General features: G+C 32.2%; 1 long non-coding RNA gene across 1 annotated transcript; it reads right to left on the reverse strand.

Moving 5' to 3' along the window:
* Nucleotides 1-12,652: 12,652 nt before the first annotated feature.
* On the reverse strand, nucleotides 12,653-14,454 carry LOC110671720 (uncharacterized). The gene is made up of 2 exons (XR_002498150.2): nucleotides 13,771-14,454; nucleotides 12,653-13,687 (listed from the first exon to the last, which is right to left on the reverse strand). It is a non-coding gene; the product is annotated as an uncharacterized LOC110671720 (long non-coding RNA).
* Nucleotides 14,455-23,597: the final 9,143 nt, after the last annotated feature.

Here is a 23,597-nt window from a genome sequence, read left to right on the forward strand (position 1 = left end):
TCTATTACACATAAATATCTTATGTAAACGGAAAAGTGGAAATGCCTTTTATTAATAAAAACATGTACAAGATACATACTAAATGATATGCTCTAGGGCATACTACTAACAGCCCAGTGATAAAATCCATGGTGATGTAATCCCATTTCCACTCTGGTATGGATATAGGTTGTAACAACCCTGATGGAACCTGATGCTCAGCCTTAACCTGCTGGCATGTAAGACATCTGATCACAAAATCACTAATATCTTTCTTTATTCTAGGCCACCAATAATGTGTTTTCAGGTCTTGGTACATCTTAGTACTTCCTGGGTGTATAGCATGGAAGATACTATGCGCCTCTTTCAAGATATTCTTCTTTAGTTCCTCATCTCCTGGTACACAAATTCTGCCTTTATAATACAGGCACCCATCTCCTTTCAACTCATAATCAGTCTCCTTTCCCTCTTGAGTTCTACCCATAACAGTTAGCAACTTTTCATCCCTTAGCTATGCTTCTTGTATTTGCTGTAACAAGCTTGGCTTTACACACAACTTAGCCAAAAGTACCCCATCCTGTGCTAAAGACAACAGAGTATTCAGTGCTATTAAAGCCATCATGGACTTCCTGCTCAGTGCGTCAGCCACTACATTTGACTTCTCAGGATGGTAGTCGATCACACAGTCATAATCTTTAAGGAATTCAATCCATCTCCTCTGTCTCAGATTGAGTTCCTTCTGGGTTGGCAAATACTTCAAACTCTTGTGATCCATATATATGTAGCATTTCTCACCATATAGGTTAAGCCTCCATATCTTTAATACAAATATTATTGCCGCCAATTCCAGATCATGAGTTGGGTAGTTCTTTTCATGTGACCTTAGCTGTCTGGAAGCATAGGCAACTACTTTCCCTTCATGCATCAGAACACACCCAAGCCCATTGTGAGAGGCATTACTGTAGATCACATAGTCTTTCTCTAACTCTAGTGGTGTCAACACTAGAGCTTCTATAAGCATAGCCTTCAGCTTCTCGAAACTGGTTTGATATTTATCATTCCAGTCAAACTTTGCATTCTTATGTAGTAACTTAGTCAGTGGGGCTGCTATAAGGGAGAATCCCTTCACAAATCTCCTGTAATATCCAGCTAACACCAAAAAGCTTCTGACCTCTGTTACATTTTTGGGAGGCTTCCATTCAACTATTGCTTCAATTTTCTTGTGATCTACCCTGGTCCCATCTACTGATACAATGTGTCCAAGGAAGGATATCTCATCCAACTATAAGTCACACTTGGATAACTTGGCATATAACTGCTTCTCCTGCAGTGTCTATAGTACTACTCTCAGGTGTTCATCATGCTCCTCCCGGTTCTTAGAATACACCAAGATATCATCTATAAAGACCACGATGAACCGATCTAAGTAAGGATGAAAGATAAGGTTCATTAGGTCCATGAAAGCTGCTGGTGTATTTGTCAGTCCAAATGGCGTCACTAGAAACTCATAATATCCATATCGAGTCTTAAAAGCAGTTTTAGGAACATCTGTCTCCTTCACTCTCAACTGGTGATAGCCTGATCTGAGATCTATTTTGGAGAATACTCCAACTCCCCTCAGCTGATCAAACAAATCATCTACCCAAGGTAAAGGGTATTTGTTTTTCATAGTCACCTTATTCAGCTGCCTATAGTCTATACATAGCCGAAGTGTACCGTCCTTTTTCTTTACAAATAGCACTGGTGCTCCCCAGGGTGACACACTAGGGCGTATGAAACCCTTATCCAATAGCTTCTGTAACTGAACCTTCAACTCTCTTAGTTCAGTGGGTGCCATCCTATATGGAGCAATGGAAATCGGTGCAGTACCCAGCATAACCTCTATAGCAAACTCCACTTCTCTATTAGGTGGCAAACTCGACAACTCTTCAAGAAACACATCCAGAAATTTACACACTGTGGGGATCTCCTGTATGTTTGGGCTAGTCTTCCTGGTGTCAACCACATGTGCTAAGAAAGCCTCACAGCCCTTTCTTATCATTCTTCTGGCTGCTGTGGCTGATATGATAGTAGAAAGACAACCCGTTCCTTCACCCACAACTGTAATCTCATCCCCTTCTACTATTTGTAGTGACATCCTCTTTACCTGACAATCTGCCATCGCCTGATGACGTGATAACCAATCCATTCCCAATATCACATTAAACTCATGGAATGGTAGCTCAATCAAGTCAGCTAGAAACTCATAACCCTGTATCCTCAGAGGAAAACCCTTGTAGACCTTTTTCACCATGACACTATGGCCTAAAGGGTTTGTAACTTGTATGTCCTCCTCTAACTCCTCTACCTGTACCCCTCTACCAACAGGTGGTGCAATGCACACATAAGAATGTGTGGAGCCAGGATCAATTAATGCACATACAGATAGATCATAAAGTGAGAAAGTACCACTTATGACATCAGCTGGCTCTGGCTCATCTCGAGCTCTCATAGCATAAGCACGGGGTGCTACTCTAGTCTCCTACCTCTGAACTATCTCTACAGTAGGCCTCTGTGATGTACCAGCTGTATCAAGTCTCGCAAGTCTTCTACCCCTCTGTACTACCGGGGTAGGTCTCACTGTCTAGGGTGGAACAGTGGGAACACTAGCATTCCTCTGGGGATAATCCTTCAGGAAGTGATCCATAAACCCACATCTGAAACACCCACCAATCAACAATCTGCACTCTCCTCTGTGGGACCTACCATAATGTGTACAAGCTGGTGGTGGGGCTGATCCCCGTGTATTTGAACCTGGAGAATTACCCACTAATGCACCAGACTGTCCTCCTCCTCTCCTTGGGGCAAATCGGGATCTCTGCTTCTTATCTCAACCCTGAGTCTGACCCTGAGACTCCTTGGGCCTCTTACTACCCGTGTCTGCTGAACTAGACTGACCAAATCCAGAATCCCTCTTACGTTGCCTATCCTTTCTGGACTGCTCTTCATTTCTGACTCTCTCCACATCAAGGCTGATGCTACCAACTGGGAGAAGTCTGTAAAGTGATGAGATGTGACTATCAACCTGATGTTGTCATTCAGTCCGTCCTCAAACCTTTTGCATTTATCAGTTTCTATGGGCATCAAATCTAATGCATATCTGCTAAGTCTCATGAATTCTCACTCATATTCGGAGACTGTAAGCTGCCTCTGTCTCAGCGCCAAGAATTCTCTCCTTCTGGCCTCCAAGTACACATGGCTGATGTATTTCTTTCTAAATTTAGCTAGAAAGAACTCCCAAGTGATTTGTGCAGGCTGTACCACTCTCGACACTGTCACCCACCATCTATATACATCCTCCTGTAGTAGTGACAGAGCACACTCCAACTGCTACTCTGGGGTGCAGTGCAATTGTTGCAATACCCTCTCTGTCCTCTCCATCCAATACTCTGCTGTGGCTGGATCATCCTCCTTCTTACCCCTAAAGTCAACTGCCCCAGACTTCCGTAGTCTCTCTAGTGGGGATTCGTGTATAAGTTACAGCTGTGGGGGCGGTGGTGGCTGTACAAGCAGCGGTGGTGGTGGTGGCTGTCGCTGTGGAGGTGGAGGTGGTTATGGCTAAGGTATAGCTCCGGTGAACTGACGGAGTAGCTGAGTCATTTGTTCCAGGAAGGCCTGTTGTGCTCTCCCTACAGTACCACGGGATGACTCGGCTCTACTGCTTTGCTCCCTACTAGGAGCAGGTGCGGGTGCATGACTCTCTACCTCCTCCTCTATTGGTCCTGGAGGTCCGTGCTCTGAAGGATCAAATGCCATCAATCCTATAAAATAGACAACGAGCAAATCTGCATTAGTGCCACCTCGACTCTATTTAAAAACCCACGCATGTAATGCACTCTATCTATTTCTAACTATCTAGGTCTAGGATCGCCTAAACCTATGCTCTGATACCACTAAATGTGACGCCCCTTACCCATCTACTGTACAGCCGAGCAAGAAGTGCCACATTCGGTGCCGGAGCACCCTATCTTTTCTTATCATGTTCGTTTTAAATTTCTAATATCATTTAAAAATAGGTAATCCATGTGAAATTTTTTTTTTCTTTTTATACCACTTGTTTCTATGGAGACCCTGATAGAGCCTCCTCTATTTTGTTAGCATCTGGTGGGTTCCACTAATTACCCATTAACATGATCATATTCATTTCATACATTTTCATATCGTATTCTATTGTATCATATCATTCACAATTATTTATCAGATCTCAAAAGGTGTTGTCTATTGCATTCACATAGAAATTCATAGATAATAATTTATAAGTTTACTTACAATCTCAAAGTTTAATTACAATCCAAAATGAAATGCATCATATGTTTATGTACAATAAACAAAAGAACAAAATCTAGACATATATGGGCCCTACAAACAAAATTACAACTGTAGAGGTGACTAGTAGACACTGGCAAATCTGATCGGCCTCTGTATGAGCACGACTGCTGCTGCTGTGACTGCTAGGACTGGTCTCCAGTACCTATGCAATTAAAAACCAACGCGCTAAGCATAACTCTTAGTGGTGCATAATTTATAATAACAATAACTAAACAATTGAAATAATAATTCTATATGGCAATTCATAATTTCTAGGTCTTTTGCATTTTCATTGCACTTTGAAAAGAATTATAATTATCGAGATCTTTTCTGTTTACTTATTATATATTAAGTCTTAATTAATCATTATCAGTGTCCAAGAAACCTATAACAGATTATAAAAGCTGGATAGTATACTAGTTAGACAGTCATATGTTTTTCCAGTATATGTCAGTCATGTCAGGCATGAAGCCTGCGGGTAGGTATTTAAGCCAGATATAATATTAGGCACAATGGCCAACGGGCAGGCATGAAGCCTATAGAACAATCATGTCAGATATATTTTATTTGTTAATGATTATTCTTATGGACAGTACTGCTATCTATAGTCCCTAATTCGTATACCAATTGATCCAAATTAAATAAATAAGTCTAGGTATACTATAGGTAATTAAACATTATTACTTATTTATTTGAAATATTCATGTCACTTTATAGTGGGAAAATAGGTCCCACATACCCCTTTCATGTGGTTTAGTGTTTAATGGCTTGTTAGGGTTAAATTCCTACCATAAAATAATTTATCTCATGGACCTTTCTTTAGGTTCAATTTTTGTATCTTACTTTTACCTATCCCTTTATCAGTTTGGTGCCACTGTTTGGCTATACTTCCTTCATGGAAGTTGTTCCTCTATGTTTTATCTTTATTTTCCCTTTTGAATAATATCAATTTGATTTTTAAAACTCAAGTTATGGTCAGATAACCATAACTGATTCATTTCTAGATTCTAATTCCTTAGCTAGGCAGCTTTTGGACTTAAAGTTTACCTAATTAATGAAATATATTACAGTCACTTTTAGGCATAGTGATCTTCACAGAAATTGTTTACCTATGTCTTGTGGTCACTTAGATTTTTTAATCACAATTTTTCAAGTTTTGTGGAATTATTTATGGCCAATTAACTGACCTGGACTCATGCACCCTGTGCCAACAGGAGTTCAGTTCAGGTCAGTGACTGTAGGTTAACTTTTAAGGTTCTTACTTTCATAATTTGAGGAAGGTTCCTAAAACAAAGTTGGAGCCCTGTTTCTTAGGTTTCTAGAAAGTATGGCTCATCTCATTTGGATTTTTTTAGTGGGAGATATGACTAAAAGACTGTTCTGGGGTCAAATGAAATTTAGTCAGATTCCAAGTTTTGATATATTAAATTGTTTTAATAATTTGACCTAGTTCTCTTGATTTCTGGCTTTTGGTCAAAATACCAATTTTGTAGATATGTGTCTTATGGAAATTTTGCACTAGGTTCATTACATTTGAATTCTTATAAACCAAGTTATGGCCATTTTTCCAAAACTGGTCGGGTAAGTTTATGTTCAGCAGTTTCTGGACAACCTAGTTCTGGACAGTTTTGTGACCCAACTTGGGCTAGCAATTTGGTTTGGTTTAAGGCATTTCTAGGTTCTATAGTCTTCATAAAAATTGTATCCCTATGTCTAATCTTTCCAATGGTATAAAATTTAGGTTATTTGGATCAGTATAGAGAGAGTTATGACCAAATGAATACGTACTGTTCATTTGATCATTTTCTGGGTTTTGAGCAGGGTCATCCAGATTGGGACAGTATTTAGGTCAAGTTTTGGATAGAATTTGGACATGGTTTCTCCATGGAAAATGGAGTGTTTTAGGTCTGGTTTTACCTTCAATTGGCCTCATACCAATTGGAGCAACACACATTCAGTTATGGCTCAAAACTCAAGCTGGACTCAATGAGTCCCAAACCTATAGAAAAAGGCACTCCCAAATATTCAATCTCCTCCAACTTCCTTACTTTAATTTGCATACATAGCACTTCTATAAGCAACAATCTCATCTCAACCAAGTCAAGTTCCAACAATTTCACAAAATTCCCAATCCATACCCTAATTTCAAATATCCAATTTGTATAAACACAACACATTCAAACTCCTAATCATATCAACTTATCAAACATCCTCATGGAACCCAATTTCAACATTTAAAAGCATCAAACCCCAAAGAATTCCATGGCTGCCGAAATTAAGGTTCATCAATTTCTTATCATTTGTTTTCATTTTCATGTGATACTCACTCATCTCATCATTCTTACAAGATTTAAAAAAGAGAGGGAGTGGTATTTTGCACTTACCTCTTGTGACCCAACTTATAAATTTCCCAAACTTCAAGTTTCCTTCTTCTTATAGCTACCAATAGCTTCCTTACGGTGTGGGTTTAATTTTTAATGAAGGGGACTATGGGTTTTGGTGAGTGAGTGAAGAGAAATTCAAGCTCAAAGCTTGAGAAAAATGGTGGAAGAACATAACCATGGTGTCGGCTATATATATATATATATATATATTTATTTATTTATTTATTTATTTATTTATTGTACTTTAAATTTTTATAATGTCATAAGTCTTTTTCTTTTCTTTTCTTTTTCTTTCTCTTCTTATTTTCCTAATTCAAATTCGTAAATTTTAATTTATATTAATTATTTGATTCTCTAGATTTTTAATTTGACATTTAGGTCAAAATTCACCTCTGGAGTGAAATGATCAAAATGTCCTTCGTGGTACTCAATGGGTTATTATTATTTTTTTGTACCAATTAATAAATTATCTTTATTTTATTTTATTTTTTTCTCTAAATTTTTTCTATATTTTCTTAACATTTATTTCATCAATGTATATCTCCTCACTATAGTTTAAGTGTATTTCCAGACATTCTGACTATTCGAACAGACATTAGTCGTCGGAACAGTAGAATGTACGGACGCATTACAGTGAGGACAAGAAACTTGCTGATTAATACCATTTCCAACCAAGTATTTAGTTAGAGCCTGGTATTCACCACCCCATTCAGCCTTAAAACATTTTATTGGCAAATTAAAATATTTTTCAACAACATGCCTGAATTTAATGAATACGTAAGGACATCAAACTTATTTTTAATGAAATAAGTCCAACGGTATTTACTAAAATGATCAAAGAAAATGAAATAGTATTTAAAACCATCAACAGAAGGAATAGGGGAAGGTCCCCAAACATAAGAACAAACAAGTTCTAAGGGTTTGCTAACTCTTGAATCGGAAGCATAAAAAGGAAGCTTATGAGCTTTGCTAATTTGACACGCATGATAAGGAGCAGTGTTAATTTTATTAACTAACAATTTATTTTACCTAAGCACTCGTTGGACAGTTTGAGTGTTGGCATGCCCAAGTCTTGCATGCCAAGTACTGAAGGACGCAACATTGACAACAGGAGACACGGTTGGCTTGAGAGAGATTTGATAGAGATCGTCTTTACTCTGGCCTTGATAAAGAATCTGCCTCGTGGGGATATCCTTAACAACAAACATATGAGGGAAAAATTCAAGTGAAACATTATTCTGAGCAGTGAAAGAATGAACAGATAATAAGTTACGGTTAATAAAAGGAGAACAAAGAATATCTTTAACAAAAAACTGAGCATGATCAAAAGAATGATAGGAAGAACCTGTATGAGTAATTGGAAGGGCATTGTCATGATAAGGAGTGGAATGAATGATGTTCTCTCGATCGGCAGTAACATGATAATTTGCACCAGAATCAATTGTCCAGGATTAAGAAGTATTATTTCCTATTATGGTAAAATTACTTGTTGGATGGAAAAGAGTGATAGGATGAGAAGTATTATAGTGTGTCTTGGAGATGGACATTGACGAGCCTCGTGCCCTTGCCCATTACACTTGTGACAAATAAGAGGTTGCGAAGAGAATTGGGAACAATGATAATTATGTGTAGAAGAATCGCCACGACCCCTACCACGTCTACCTCGAGTAGAATGAGAATAGGAGTTTGAAGATTTTGGATTGCTGAATTTCATAACCACCTGTGCAGTTGGAGGAACAGAGGCATCAATAAAGAGCTTGTCCATCTACAGCTGAGCTTCTTCACTCAAAAATAAAGCAAATAAATCATCATAGCTTAAAGGTGAATTATGAGCTTCCAAAGCTTGAACAAAAGGTCGATAATCAGCACCAAGACCTTCCAAGATATGATTCACAAGAGCATCTTCATTGATAGTTGATTGTAAAGCAGAGAGCTAGTCAAAAATGGATTTTGCACATTTCATATACACTTCGATGGAGTCATTGCCTTTTGATAGACGCTTAAGTTGTTTGCGAAGCTGCTTAATTTGTATCCTTGTGCTAGAGGAAAAAATGGTCTTTAATTTAATCCATGCTTCTTTAGCAGTTTTCAAACCAACAATTTGTAGGAGCAAATTTTCAGAACTGTAACAAAAAAGCCATGATAAAACTAGTTGATCTTTGCAGAACCAGCTAATATACTCAGGATTTGGTGTCCCATCGGCAAGATTATAACTATATAATAATGGCATGAGTTGAGCATGCCAGAGAAGGTAGTTATTGGAAGAAAGTTTGATGGTGAGAAAGTGAGATGCATTGGGTAGAGATAAAGAATTTTGATCAGAGGAAGAAGATGAATTTTGCACTACAATGTCAGACATGATGCTGTTAAGCTAATACTGCTTTGTTACCATGTAGAATGATATGCACCAGTGAGATATTCATTGTATTGAAATTAGGTATAAATAGAGATACAAGATAAGTTTGTTACAACGATAAGATCAATCTGTACAGTAGCTATCTACAGCTGGTACATGGATAAGATAAAGAATAACAGCTAACAGTTACAAGGATTTATCCCTATCAAAAACAAATTTTTGTTGTTTTAAATAACTGTGAGGCAAAAGCCCAGTTGAGCTTGAAGAGTCTCTTTGCATCTCATGCACTGCATTTACTAAATTCTCTTAATTATTTTTTTTATTATTATTTTCATCTTAAGCTCATGCTAACACATGCCTAACAGCTTAGATCCAACTAATATTCTATGCATGATGCACTCGCATTATGAGTAAAGGTAGCTTTTTGCAAATTGGAACAAAGCTAGATAAGTATTTTAATGCCTCTATTGCTTTTTGCTTTGTTGGTTAATAGAGGGAGTTACAAACTCATAAATGCTAACATTGATAGACAATCTACCATTAAATTAATGAAAATTTTTGCCTAAATTCCATGCTTCATATGAACTCAAAACACAATAATGTATGATGAGAATCACATATAAAATAAGTAGAACTTATATTATTATCTATACCCAGATAATAATTCAAACTTATGTTAGCTTTCAAGATGGAATCATATGAAAATCAATTATTATACCCAGTTTGAATTATTATCTATATATATAAACAAAAGAAACCTGGAAGCTATAGTTGGCAATATTGGCTAATGCAGCTCTGTGTTGCAAGATTCCATCTTTCTGAATCCTAATGGACGTAAAAAGCTGTAAAACACATAGGATGAGTGTTGATATTGTTGTTTCTGTTTGTACAAATATTACATTCCTTTGTGGGTCAACTAAGTTGCCATTTATCATTGTTGTGCACTCTCACATCAAATAAAAGACCAAGCTTTTCGGTTTGTGTCCTATTCTTCATTCTAATGGTTGAGAATTCAGATATGAGAAGCAATGTATATATATATATATATATATTCATCTCAAAAGCGACGTGACTGAAACATTTCCCCACCACACATGGAACCGGCAATATTATTGCTTCCTTCTGCCATTTCTCTTTCAGTTGTCCATAGTTTTTTAGCCACTTTTACTGCCTTTTAGTATTGATGAACGATAGGTTCAGATTAAAAGGCCAGTTTCCTCGAAGAAATAATAAGATATCCTTATTTTGGCTCAAATACAATGCAAAGCATCAAGCACACCAGGCTTGAAGCTTGTTTAATATATAGAACTCTATAAAATTTTATGGAATCATTTTTAAATCCACTCTTGCTATATGTTTCATGTATATGTACAATAATTTGTTTGGAACTTTGCATTTTGATGCTATGAAATTGTTTGTTCTTGAGCAGAATTCTACTAATCACCATACATGAGAAAATATTTTGAACTCCATTGGCATAGGTGTTCATCTAAAAATAAAGATAGATTCGGATTTGTGTTTAAAGAGAAAATAAAATAAAATAAAATATTAACATCTTATCAAATTCTCATTTATCCAAATCAACACATAATCATATTCATCAAAGACAGTTTTCATGCATATATATGATGAAGTTGTTTGGATATTATACTAGCATACATGTACAACTTTGGCAATCCAGTTTTTCCTCTAGGATCAATATATGAAATTTAAATAATAAAATATTATTAAAAATTTAATTAAAAGTCATTCATCAACTTATCATATGCATAAACATATCATTTTGTCTTGATGAAATTCATTACTGAAAAGATTATAATAAAATTTTAAAAGTAAATAAACTTTTGAATGCATAACATATTTATTTGTCTCAAATAATTTTAAATTTTATTTAAATAAAAATTAAATAATTAAATTTATGAGAAGTCAAAATATACAAATATATATAAATATAAAAAGCATTTAACAAAGAAAAAAAGGGTCAATTGACCCCTCTTTTCATACATTAGATCCGCCACAGCAGTAGCATATTTACATATATTAGCTCAAATCCTTTGTCTATATATATATATATATCAAATTCGTTATAAATATTCATCAATAATAATTCCCACCCAATTAAAGCCTTGTTGAATAATAGTTAAGAATGTCATAAAATTCCACTGCATGGTTTTACTACAAGTTAATTACTAGAGTTTGCCTGTGGTTTTCGTACGTACATAAATATCAGAAGTTCTCATCATTCATCAATCTGATTTGGGTTTTTTTTTTTTTTTCTTTTTCTCGTTTTGTTTTCACTAGGCAGGGAGATTGGGAGATCAGGAAATGAAACCTTTGTTAGGTCGAGTGTTATGACTTTAATCACTGGACTAAAATAGGCTAAGGTAATTTGATTTGGATTAAATGAAGAAAAATGAGGTTATGTGTATGTACGAAAAATGAGGGGTAAAGGAAACAGGAAATGGACTATATTGAATGGCGTATAGCAGCTGAAAGAGCCTGCATGCATGCCAAAGCCATCCCACCATAGAAATTTGGCGGATTCTCCAATAGTTGGGTCAGCCACTCAGAATTTCAGAGATTCTTTTCTTGTTTTCGGAAACAAAAGCTTGCTTTAACTTTTAGCCTCAAAAGCAAGAACAATACTTGCGAATTGCAAACACACATATAATAATTTTGATCTTTTCTTTGTGTGTTTTTTTTTTTTTTTCTTTGCTATTTGTTGCGTCATTGGATACTAATAGACTAGGCAATCCTGGAAGGGAGATGACCATTAAGGGTCTAATATTAGCAAATTGCACTCGCTGAATTCTCTCTTTCTCTATTACTGTGTACAGATCTGCCATGCTCTTTTGTCTGACCTATTTTATAAACTAGGTTTCATTTTTTTTTTTAATTTTAAATTTTAAATTGTTGTGGACCTGCCCTTCATCAGCATATATTGTTACATATCCTTGGCTAAACGTTACCCCATGAGCTTTCACTTCATCTCTTGTGTTAGGGAAATATTCACTAAACAAAGCTACATTATTTTTTCTGTAATATATGGTACTTTTCTTCATCCAACTTTAATCATCATCATCCATTTAAACACTAGCCTGGTCTGCTTACTCATCTTCTTTCAAAAGAACACCTCTCTATACTTCAAATTTTATCAAACAGCACCAAAAAAAATATAAAAAAAAAAAAGAAAGGAGCATTTGGACATTGTAATTCAATTATTTTCATGGAGTTTTAAACTGGCAAAGCTTAAAGAGCACATATTGATCTCCAACGATGAGATTTGCAAAAGTTGCTATATATATATATATATTGTCACAATGGGAATGCTTGTGAGGCAACTAAGTTTTATTTTCTTTGGCTGCAATTACCTAATGTCATTAATTGCTTACAACCATTTCATCATAGTCTGCCAAAAAAAAAAGCATCATAGCAATAAAAAAGTTGGAGCTGTATATTATTAGCTCTACTGAAAATTAATGAAATAGCTTAGACTTAAATCATGAATATGAAATTATGTGCTCTGAAACAGTTCGGAAACAGTGATAATAACATAATTACTCTAATAATTAAGAGGAAAGAGATGTACGGTTAATTATTCATAAAATCTTGAAATTAAAGAAATCATGAAAGTTATTGCCATTACACACGCACATTATATATAATTGAAACAAACTTTAAATCCATGGATGTCATAGATAAACTTTTGAAATATTTATGAAAGAAATTATAGGCAATTTTGAACCTCGACAACCATTACTCCTAGCTCCACTATTATTATTAGAGATTATCTTTCATTAGAGTGCAATCATGCAGAGTTAATTTTGAGCAAGATCAAAAGGAGAAAAGAGGGGGGGGGGGGGGGGGGGTGGGGGGTGGGTTTGTGTTGCGTGGGGGGTGGGTTGGTGGTTGTGGGGGAGAGGGGATGGTAAAGAAAGAAGAATGATTATGCTGGTTGGACAGTTAATCAGTTAGACAGCTAGGAAATGTCAATTATGATATAATGTCTCAGCCTTATTGTGAATTGTATGTGTCCTCAACTACAACTGTGGAGATCCCACCAAAAAAAAAAGGACTATACCACAGAATCACAGAGAGAGAAAGAGAAAGAGAAAGAAGGGGTAAAGAAAAAGAAAAATAAAAATAAAACTGATGTCAGGTTGAAGGAGAGTGGTTAAAAAATGATGTCACAAAGTGACAAAGTTTAACCTTTTTCACGGAAATGTAGGAGATCAAATTAGAAGCTAAACCAAAAGGCCAACAGGAAGAACTATCATCATTGACGATAAAAAGGAAAGGTTAGGAATCTTCTCTCTGCACATTCGCTCGCTCTTCTTCTTCTTCACATTTTTCATTCAATCATCGAACCATTTCTTCATCATTTGCTTCAATTTTTTTTTACTGCAATTTCACTTCTGAAATGTTTCTCCTTTTACCATGCATGGCTCAAACGTATATTTCAACACAAACATGTGCTTATCAGCCTTAATTCTTCCCTCCCAAGAACCGAAAATGCAAAATTTTATGGGAAAGAAAATCTAGGAGGAGGATGAGAAACCACATCATAATTCAGCTTTTCTTCATAGAATTCTCAATAATTACCTCACAAAATATGTGAAAACTATGTGCGCGTTAAGAGAGGGAAAAAAAAAACAGTGTATATCCAAAAATGGGTCTGAATTATAAAAGAAATTAGAGAATTACCTTGACTCATGCAGAAAGACAGATGGTTGAAGCAGTTTCAGTTCTTCTCATCAAGTAATGAAGAGAGATCTTTAATCTTTTCCAGGAAAGGGTCAAGAAATAGCGCCCAAAGCAAAAAAAAAAAAAAAAACAATAATAATAATAAAACAAGAAAAAAAAAATCCTGAAATGCCATGTTTTCCCACAGCTTTCTTGAGCTTCCAAGGTGCTACCTATTCAATCTATAGAGATCAAAAGAATCAGTACAAGAAAGTTCAAGAAAGCTGTGGAATAGCATGACCAGGACTTGCAAGAATCAACGACACCACCTTCAAATTCTTCTCAGATCTCACTCACAACCCTTCCTCTTTTTTCCCCCTCCTTTCTTCTTTATTCCTGCAATGAAAATATAGTGAGAGGAAAGATAGAGAAGGAGCATGCCCATACAAAATCTCATGGACCACTCTACAATATATAATCTTGCAACCAGCTTTATAGAGAAGGGGTGAGTAGGGTTCACTTCAATCACAAGAGCGCATTTTACTCACAAAAGGAATACTTTACCAGTGAGTAGGCAGTACAGAAACAGTTCAGATTGGTAAAGGGATTAAAATAATAATAATAATAATAATTTGAGAAAAAAAATATATTACGTAACAAAAAATTATTTTAATTTAAAAGAAAATGAGTGAGAAATTTACAAGATCACCCCATCCCCATCACATGGTGGCATGTGATGAAGATCTTCTTTTTATTTTATTGGTAAGTAAAGGTATGGGTTGCTTATGGTCCCCCAATCCTAATGTTCTTCCTTTGTTCTACATCTTAATCTTTATATCAATATATGTATGTTGGAGATCTTTTTAGACTGGTTACTACATTGTACAAGGATAATATTAGCTCTTTTTTTACTGTAGCTAGCTTGCTCTTTTTCTATTCTTGTATTTTTTTTCTTTTTAATAAAGATCAAATCTTTCTTGTATATATAATATGAATTAAATCATTTGTTAGAATTTTACTATATGGGAAGACTAGATTGTTTGCCAATTATATGTAAACAATTAAGTTCTTTTTGACCTAATTTTCTTTTTAGATAATGGGATATATATATATATATATATATATATATATATATATGAAAATATGAAATGAAATTTTATTAGAAATTAAAACAGAGAGGAGTAGTGGGGAAAAACCAGTGATAACAAAACTCAGAATCAATAGATTCATTCCAAATACACCCATCTATCAAATTAATCTGCTAAGCTGATAGAAAAACCCTTAAAAAAACAAAAGCTGATAATTTGTCCCATATATACTATACAAAAATTTTAAAATTTATTATATTATAACAATTTTATCAATTTGCTTCACATTTACTTCAAATTTTCCATGAAGTAATATCTCTTCCTGGAAACAACCATATTAAGTCCTCACTCCTAACTACTTTCACTTAAATTTCTTAAAATAATATTTGAATAAAAGAATATGAAAATTTCAATAAAATTTATTTATAAATAAATAAATGATCATGTTTGGTATTCTAAGCATTAAATATAAATTTGATTTTTAAATTTTTTTATTAATTGTACTAAAATTAAAGTCAAGTGGAATTTGTAGCATGCTACTAATTTGTAATTCATTATATAAATTCTAATGTGGTAGAATTTTGCTAAGTATCACTAATTTCATAAAATTAATGATGTAAAAATTCAAATGAATTTTTTGTTTTATAAGTCAAACATATATTAAGTGTGGAAATCTATCAATTTGGAAGGATATTAAAAAAAATTAAATATTTTTACAAATAAAAAAATAAAAAAATAAGTATAAAAAATTATTTTTTTCTTATTTAAAATAAATAGGAGTTGAAAGAGAAATATATTTTATAATAAAGATATTATGACCAACAATTGATTGGACTAGTGACTTGGAACTAATTCCAAGTGAACCCATCTGTAATCTGAGGGATTAAATTTTGAAGTTATCTTTATTGGAAGGATTTTATAAATATTATTCCTGATGAAAAAAAAAAATATGGTATCTTTTAAAGAAAATAAATATTTCAGTGCTGTTTTTTTAACAATCAAAAGATTACATGGAAGATTTTTTTTTTATTTTATTTTCATGTTAAATGTCCCAAAACAGACAAAAAAATAAAAAATAATAAAAAAAAAAAAACATCCACGATGTTTTATAAATGATATGAGAGTGACTATTTCTACTGGGCAAAAATACCTCGAATATTTCACTTCTGAAAAATTGGAATAATTCTTGATATAAATAAAAACTAGAGTTTTATATGTATATTTATTAATTTTTTTAAAAGAAAAACTTAAAATTTAATTTTTAAATTTTTTTAAATTTAAATAAATTATAAAAATAATTTTAAATTATTTTTTATTATTTTTTTATAATAAAAGTTCTGTTTAAATATTGCTATGCTTCAAAAGAAAATAAAAATGATAGTGACTTCAAGGAAACTACTGATGCTACTAAAGCAAAATAGCTCAGTTATTTTAAGTAAATTCCATACTTTTATTATTATTATTATTATTATTATTATTATTATTATTATTATTATTATTATTATTATTATTATTATTTACTTTGGGATTAAATTAGATTATGTATATGATTTTTAATTGGAATATTATCAAGGTTTATTAATAGAGATTGATGTGAAAAAAAACATAGGAATTAAAACAAAGATATTTTGAAAATCAAATAAATTTTTTTAAATTAATTTATACTTTCTATTATTTTTTAATTTAATGACACCGGTGATTCTATTTTTTTTATTGATGAAAATAACCGTATGAATCAAATTTGTTTCCAAGTCCAAATCACTAGAGCTGAGCAAGTTACTTCCTCTATGATAGCTATCCTACACAGCACACTCATCAAAGGATGTTCAGGCCTATAAGAAATTTTTGACCTAATTTCAGCCCTTAATCCATCATTATGATATAATACTTTCAGAGAAAAAAAGCTACATAACTCAATCTAATATTGAGTTTTTGGACATAAAATTAAAAAATGGCAAATACCAATCTGATCCGCACATTACTATGTTTGGACCAAAGCCAAAATAGACAACAAAACAATAAAATCAAGACCACCAATGACAATTTCACAAGTCTAGTGTTTTGAAAATAAATGAAATAATTAAATATCTAAATTTTTGTCTGATGTTTTTTCAAATTTTTTAACTTAATATTTTATGTTTTAAATTAGGTATATTGAGGAGGTTTGCTTATCTGAGTTTAATTTAAATTTAATATATTAAGTTTTTTCTATTTTTATTAAAAAAATTAGATATCTAAGTTTTTATATATTAAAAAGAATTACATGAGTTTTGAGACTCACAACTCTAAATGGATACATAGGCAGCTTAACTATCATAAAATTAAATTTAAACTTAATTTTTATTTTTAAAATTTTATCTGTATGTCAAATTAAATAATGTACAATATTTTTATTAAATTCAATGTAATTAAATATTATATAATATTTTCATTTAATAAAATGTATTCTTTGTTTTTTCAATTTTAAAAGAAAATAAAAATTTCCTTTAAAAAGAAATATGATCAATTCAATTTGAAATTAAATCGATTTCAATTAATTGGAATGAAAAATGGGGTGATTCAGAATGGGATTAGGATTGCTCCTCTCACGGTCACCCACAAGAATTTCGGATCAGAATCAGAACTGGCAAGTTCCTCTGTGAGGACTTTTTTTTATTATTTTTTTATTTTTTAATTTTAATTTATTATTATATAATATAAATTTATTTATTAAATAATAAATTATAAGTTAGAATTATATATTTTAAACATAATTTTAATAATATATCTATATTTTTTAAAAAAAATTATAATATTGAAATACATAAAGACATAAAAATAAATTATTTTTTTAATAAAAATAATAATATATAATTGCATGGAAAAATTATTAAAATTCAAATTCATTGCTGTTCGGAGTTCAAAAAAATTAATCAAATGCAATTAAATTGAATGGAATTCAAAAATAAATTATTATCTCTACCGATTAATGAGTTATTCATTTTGAATTGAAAATATTTTTAAATCAAATTTAGCTAAAAATTAGATCAATTAGAATTTAGAGTTGCCTACACTCACTTGGATTTCAAATCGGTTCTCTCCTCAATCTTAAACCGTGGATTTCAGTGTGAAATCGATCTAAATCGATCAAAGGTCAGGTTAAAATAAACCCAAAAAAAAAAAAAAAAAAGGATGCATTGGAAGTGAAAGACACACGTGGGGCCACAAGGTGTCAAGCAAAAACATAATATTAAATGCTTTCACTTGTAGACAGAAATTTTCTTCTCAAGGTCACATCTTGTACCCATTTTGCATCCATAACCATGGGCCATCTTTTTAACGTCTAGCCCAACTCTGACCCCACTGGCCTAACTCTTCCCAACCCCACTGTCTTTACAAGGATAATTTTGCTTTATTTATTTCATAAAAAATATTTTTTAAATATATTTTTATAATTTAAATATTAAAAAAATTAATAAAAAATAATTTTTAATTAAAAAAATTTAATATTTTTTAAAAATATTTTAAAAAAAATTAATATAAAAATATTTTATATATGTATTAGATAAATATATATTATTAATTTTAATTATAATTAAATAATAAAAATATTTCTTATAAAATAATTTTCATTAAAAGTATTTTAATATATATAAATAATTTTTTATAAAATAAATGAAACCTATATGTCATTAAATTTTTTTATTAGGAATTATTAATGTTTTTATTATAATTGATTTTAGTTGAAATTCAAAATTAAAACTTTTTAGTTTTAAGAACTTAATCTAATATTAATACGTCATGTAATAAGTGCAAATATGCAATCATTAAGATAAGATCTATTTAATTCACTCAATTTATATAGAGAATTAAGATTTTAATAATAATTTACATTATTAATATTAATAAACTAAAATTCATTGATTAAAAATTTTTAATTTAAAAATTATGTAATGAGAACGATCTTTTTGAATTTGGGCCTGACTTATCTTATTAGATTTTTTTTTCTTTTTATTTTTCCTCAGAAGAGGATTGTACAATGAATTAATTATAGAATTAATAAAATTAACCTCTTAATTAATAAAAAAATTCATCAAAATAATTATATAAATTTTTTAATATTCTTTTATATTATATAAAATTTATAATAAAATTTATAAAAGAATTAAATAAAACAAAAAAAAAATTATGTATCAAAGTATTATCTGTCTTTCTAAATTAAAATTTAATAGTTCTATTTAATAAAAAATTTTAATGATAAATTTCGTTACAAGAATTTCTGAAAATTTAATTGCACACCCTAACATTATATTTGTAAATTCTAAAATTTAATTGTAAGCATTAAATTTCATTAATAAAATAAAATTAAAAAAATTAATTTGGCGCGACGATCATTGGAATCAGTACCTCGGTGATATAAATAGAGTTGGAGAGATTGGACAGGGAAGGTATCAGTCACTTGTCACTGTCCGATATGTTGCCATAACAGAGCAACTGTCTATAGGACAGTCTGTGTCACGGTGTCGTATTTGCTCATCTCACTTCTCTTTTACTCCTTACCGTCGGAGCGTTTCATGCCATCTCCTGCTTCCTCTTCCTCTTTTGAATAGGAAAATTTACAATTTAATTCTTAAATTTTATTTTATATTATATTTTAATTTTAAAATTTTAATTATTTAATTTTTAAATTTTACATTATCTTATATTTTAGTCTCTAATTTTTAATAATTAAATATTTGATCCCTTTAATTTTGTATATCGAATAATTTAATCCATATAATTTTAATATTTATAATAATTTTATTCATTAATAGAAAGATTAAATTATTCTATATATTAGAATTATGAGGATTAAAGTATAATAAGTGTAAAATTTATGGATTAAATAATTAATTTTAAAAAATCTAGAAATTAAAGTATAATAAAATGTAAAATTTAAGGATAAAATAATTAATTTTTCAAAATTTAAAAATTAAAGTGTAATATTAGACAAAATTTAAAGATCAAATTGTAAATTTTCCTAATAGTTAATTATTTTCTCAAATCATAGTACTGCCTATAATTAGGGATGGCAATAGATAAGATGCTCGCAAAAATCACTCTATCCGAATTTAAACTCGATTAATATTCTCAAAATCTGATCATGTCCCAAACTCGATTATTATTACTTGAAAAATACCTAAAATCATTTAATTTTATATATTTTAATTAAAAATTTAAGTAAAAAATTTTTATTAATAATTATATTTTAAAATTTAATAATTTTATAAAATATTTCAATTTTATTTTTATATTAAATGGAATATATAAAAAATTATAAATATTATTGTAAAAAATATATCTTATATTTAATTAAATATTTATATAAATAGGTTCGGATAACGGATACCTAATATGTAAAATCTAAACTCTATCTTAACCCGTCACGGATATTAAATTTCAAACCTGAACCCATCCTAAACCCAATTATATACTACTAAAATCCCTCCTATTAAGATTTAATTGAATAAGGTATCCATAAAACCCGACTTGTTGCTATTCATACCTATAATCCAAGGATTAGTTTGCATAGCAAATATTTCTTTTAATTTCTTTGTTAATTTTAGGACTACTTATCTAATTTCCTTTTTATAATTTCTTTTTAAATTTTTTACTGCATGATATTTTTTTAATAAGAAAATTGATGGAGTGAATAGTTAAATTTAGTACATACTAAGTAGGTAATATGCTTTCAGCCACTTGATCAAATCAGGCTAAGTTACATTATATGTTTTTTGATTGAATTGAAAAGAAGAATTTAATATATTAAATAAAAATTATGAGTATTGTTATTATAGTCTAATAACATTAGATTAAATTTTATATTAAAATTAGTGTATTTATTGTCATGACCCAACCTATGGGCCGGACCGGCACTAGGACCTAAGCCAGCCTAAAGCCCCCGAGGGCCCATAGTAAGCCTAACTATTCCTTAACCCAACTCTAAGGCCCATTTGGGCCCAATTTCAAGAATTCAACCGGACAGAGTCCGGTCATAAAGTGGACCTTTCAACGGAGAGTTTTTGACTCACCCGACCTGTAAACACAATATATAATCAACTGGGGAGCTCAGCTCACCTTCCACATACTCAAATGTCATAAAAATAAATGGGAGCTCAGCTCCCTCATCCAGTCCATCAAATATGCATATAATAATAAGTTTACAGGTCCAACATGATAATTATATTACAGACCCAAATCAAATAAATATTTCTAACACATGCGGAAATTCCAGGAGTTAATAGAATTACACAAACAGTAATAAACAACCTGCGAAGGAGAAAAGCAGGTTAACCACAACTAAAATCCTCCTGTAGCCTGAAAAATAATAAACAGGAGTGAGAGTTTGACTCAGAGAGTAAAATATCAATTTTAATCATAATTTCTATAACTATCTAAAGCTAATGCACCCTATAGAGTGAAATGCAACATCAGCAATATTTTCATATCATAACAGCAAAAAGGTAATTTGGAGCACTCACACACCAGATAAGGTCAAATAATACATACATGGGAGCTGATCCCCTAGCCTTCTTAATCCAATCTGTGCCAGCGAAGAACTCAAGCCGGACTTTCGCTTTATAAACCAAATTGGGGTCCCAGCGAAGAACTCAAGCCATGTCTATCCCGAAAGACCGGGTCCCAGCGAAGATCTCAAGCCGTGTCTACTCATCCTATCCATAGCCAACACCACATCACACGCACGCCAACGCACACACACTACTCCAAATTACGACAACAACATCCATGGCACTTTAACAATTGTGAATGCAACATAAAACGTGCCTAGAGTTTAACTACATAGATATATACATATAAGTGATGCATGGGCATACTTGAACATATAATAATATCGAAATTACAATTAAAATTAATATTTTATTCACAGACTTGACAGCAGTCACTGTGATGGCTAGGCGAAGGAAGAAGGCTGTCCCGGCTCACCTGACAATTTTATTACAATCATTTAATAAATTTGACTCAATACAAACTAAGAAAAAGACCAAAGATGTCCTAAGTCGTGCCGAAAATCCGGCAGAGTCTCCCTTATACCTAGGACCTACCCAACCTGTAAATGAGTTTAAAACACAATTTTATATCCACCAACCATATACCCACAACGCAATCATATCACACAGTCCCTCCTGGGCCCATCCAAACAGTTACCAATCACAGTATGTAAAATTACAGTTTAGTCCTTATAATTGACCTTTTTTATAAAAACTACTCAAATAAACTCTAAAAATTCTAAAACTTTTCCCCGCGGTCCTTAGCAATATTACTAGGCTAATGCAAAAAGAATCATAATTTTCTGAGCTACCTATGGATTTTTAATCCCATTTAAGCACTAGAAAATTACGAAAAAGCAAGGTTCGGGTTTACCTATGCCAATTTTGATCTCGGGAACGCGCTCAGGGATCTGACAATGGTGGGGTAGCCAAAATCTCGATTCAATTCTAAGACTTTTTCGGTAGCCGGTCTGTCTAGCTGGAAATTCACAAACCCGGAAAACTGTCGAATTTCCACAAATTGAAGGTACCTACACGAAGCCCACAATACGGGAGTTAGTATATAATTTTTACGGAATTTTCTAAGCTCATTTAATATTCGGAAAAATACTATGAAGTTCTGTGGGACCCACTAAAAAACAATGTCAGAAAATTTTGAAATTTATATTGCCGCGAAGCTCTCGACGAGTGGAGCGCTCTGGTACTCTCGGTTTCCTCGTGGGGTTCACGGTTTGCGAGAAATCTAGCCCAAAAGTCAAAATGGGCTAAAACTTCCCGGACAAAAATTGGACAAACCGCTCGATGGATTTTGGTGTTCTTGGTGTCTATGGAAAGCTCTCGAGGTGTAGATAGTGTTTGACACAAAACCCGGGAAGGTGAAGCATTGCGCGTGCGTAGAGGAGGCGTTCGCGCGCGTTTTCCGGCCACCTGGGACCACGGCCGGCCACGAAGAGGCACCGGAGCAGCGTGCCAGCGAGGTTGGGAGGCTGGGGAGGCAGCGGCGCTGCCTGGGGGTGAGGGAGGAGAGAGAAAACGGGAGGGGAAGGAGGAGAGGTCGGGCGCGCGAGGGAGAAGGAAGAAGAAAAAGAAAAGGGCCGGTCCGATCTGGTCCGGTTTGATTCGACCGGTCCGATTCAAGATACAAAATTTTAAATTTTTACTCTGCCTTGGGATAGAAAACAAGGCCCAAAAATTTCGAAAAAATTATAGAAAACTCAAAAAAATTCGTAGACTTCAAATATATTTTTAGTTTTACCACATGGTCTTTAAATTAATTTTTAAAAATCATCAAAGTTTTATATTTTTAGGAAAACAAACCCTATTTCGAAAATTCAAAAAATTTCAAATAATTTCCTAAAATTTAAATAAAATAAAAATATTAATATTACTCTCAAAATAATACATTTAAAATTTGGGGTGTTACATTTATCATATACTCTTTAATTGATTTATTACAAATCTTGAAACAAATATTTGATCTAATTAATTATTAAATTCACTCTCATGTGAGGTCATAACATTCAAAAATTAATTTGCGGCACAACTTTAAGTACATAAATTTTTTTATTGTAAATTGAAGGTTTTCTCCTTATTATTTCTATCTATTTTAAAATAATTTATTTTTATAATAAGAAAAAGAGATAATTACTGCTCATTATGTAGCCTGTCAATTGTTACCGGTCATTGAATTTCCACTAAAAAAAAATATAAGTAACAGCATGAAAGGGGAGCA

The sequence above is a fragment of the Hevea brasiliensis genome, chromosome 13, assembly GCF_030052815.1.
Source record: "Hevea brasiliensis isolate MT/VB/25A 57/8 chromosome 13, ASM3005281v1, whole genome shotgun sequence".
NCBI classification, from domain to species: Eukaryota; Viridiplantae; Streptophyta; class Magnoliopsida; order Malpighiales; family Euphorbiaceae; genus Hevea; species Hevea brasiliensis.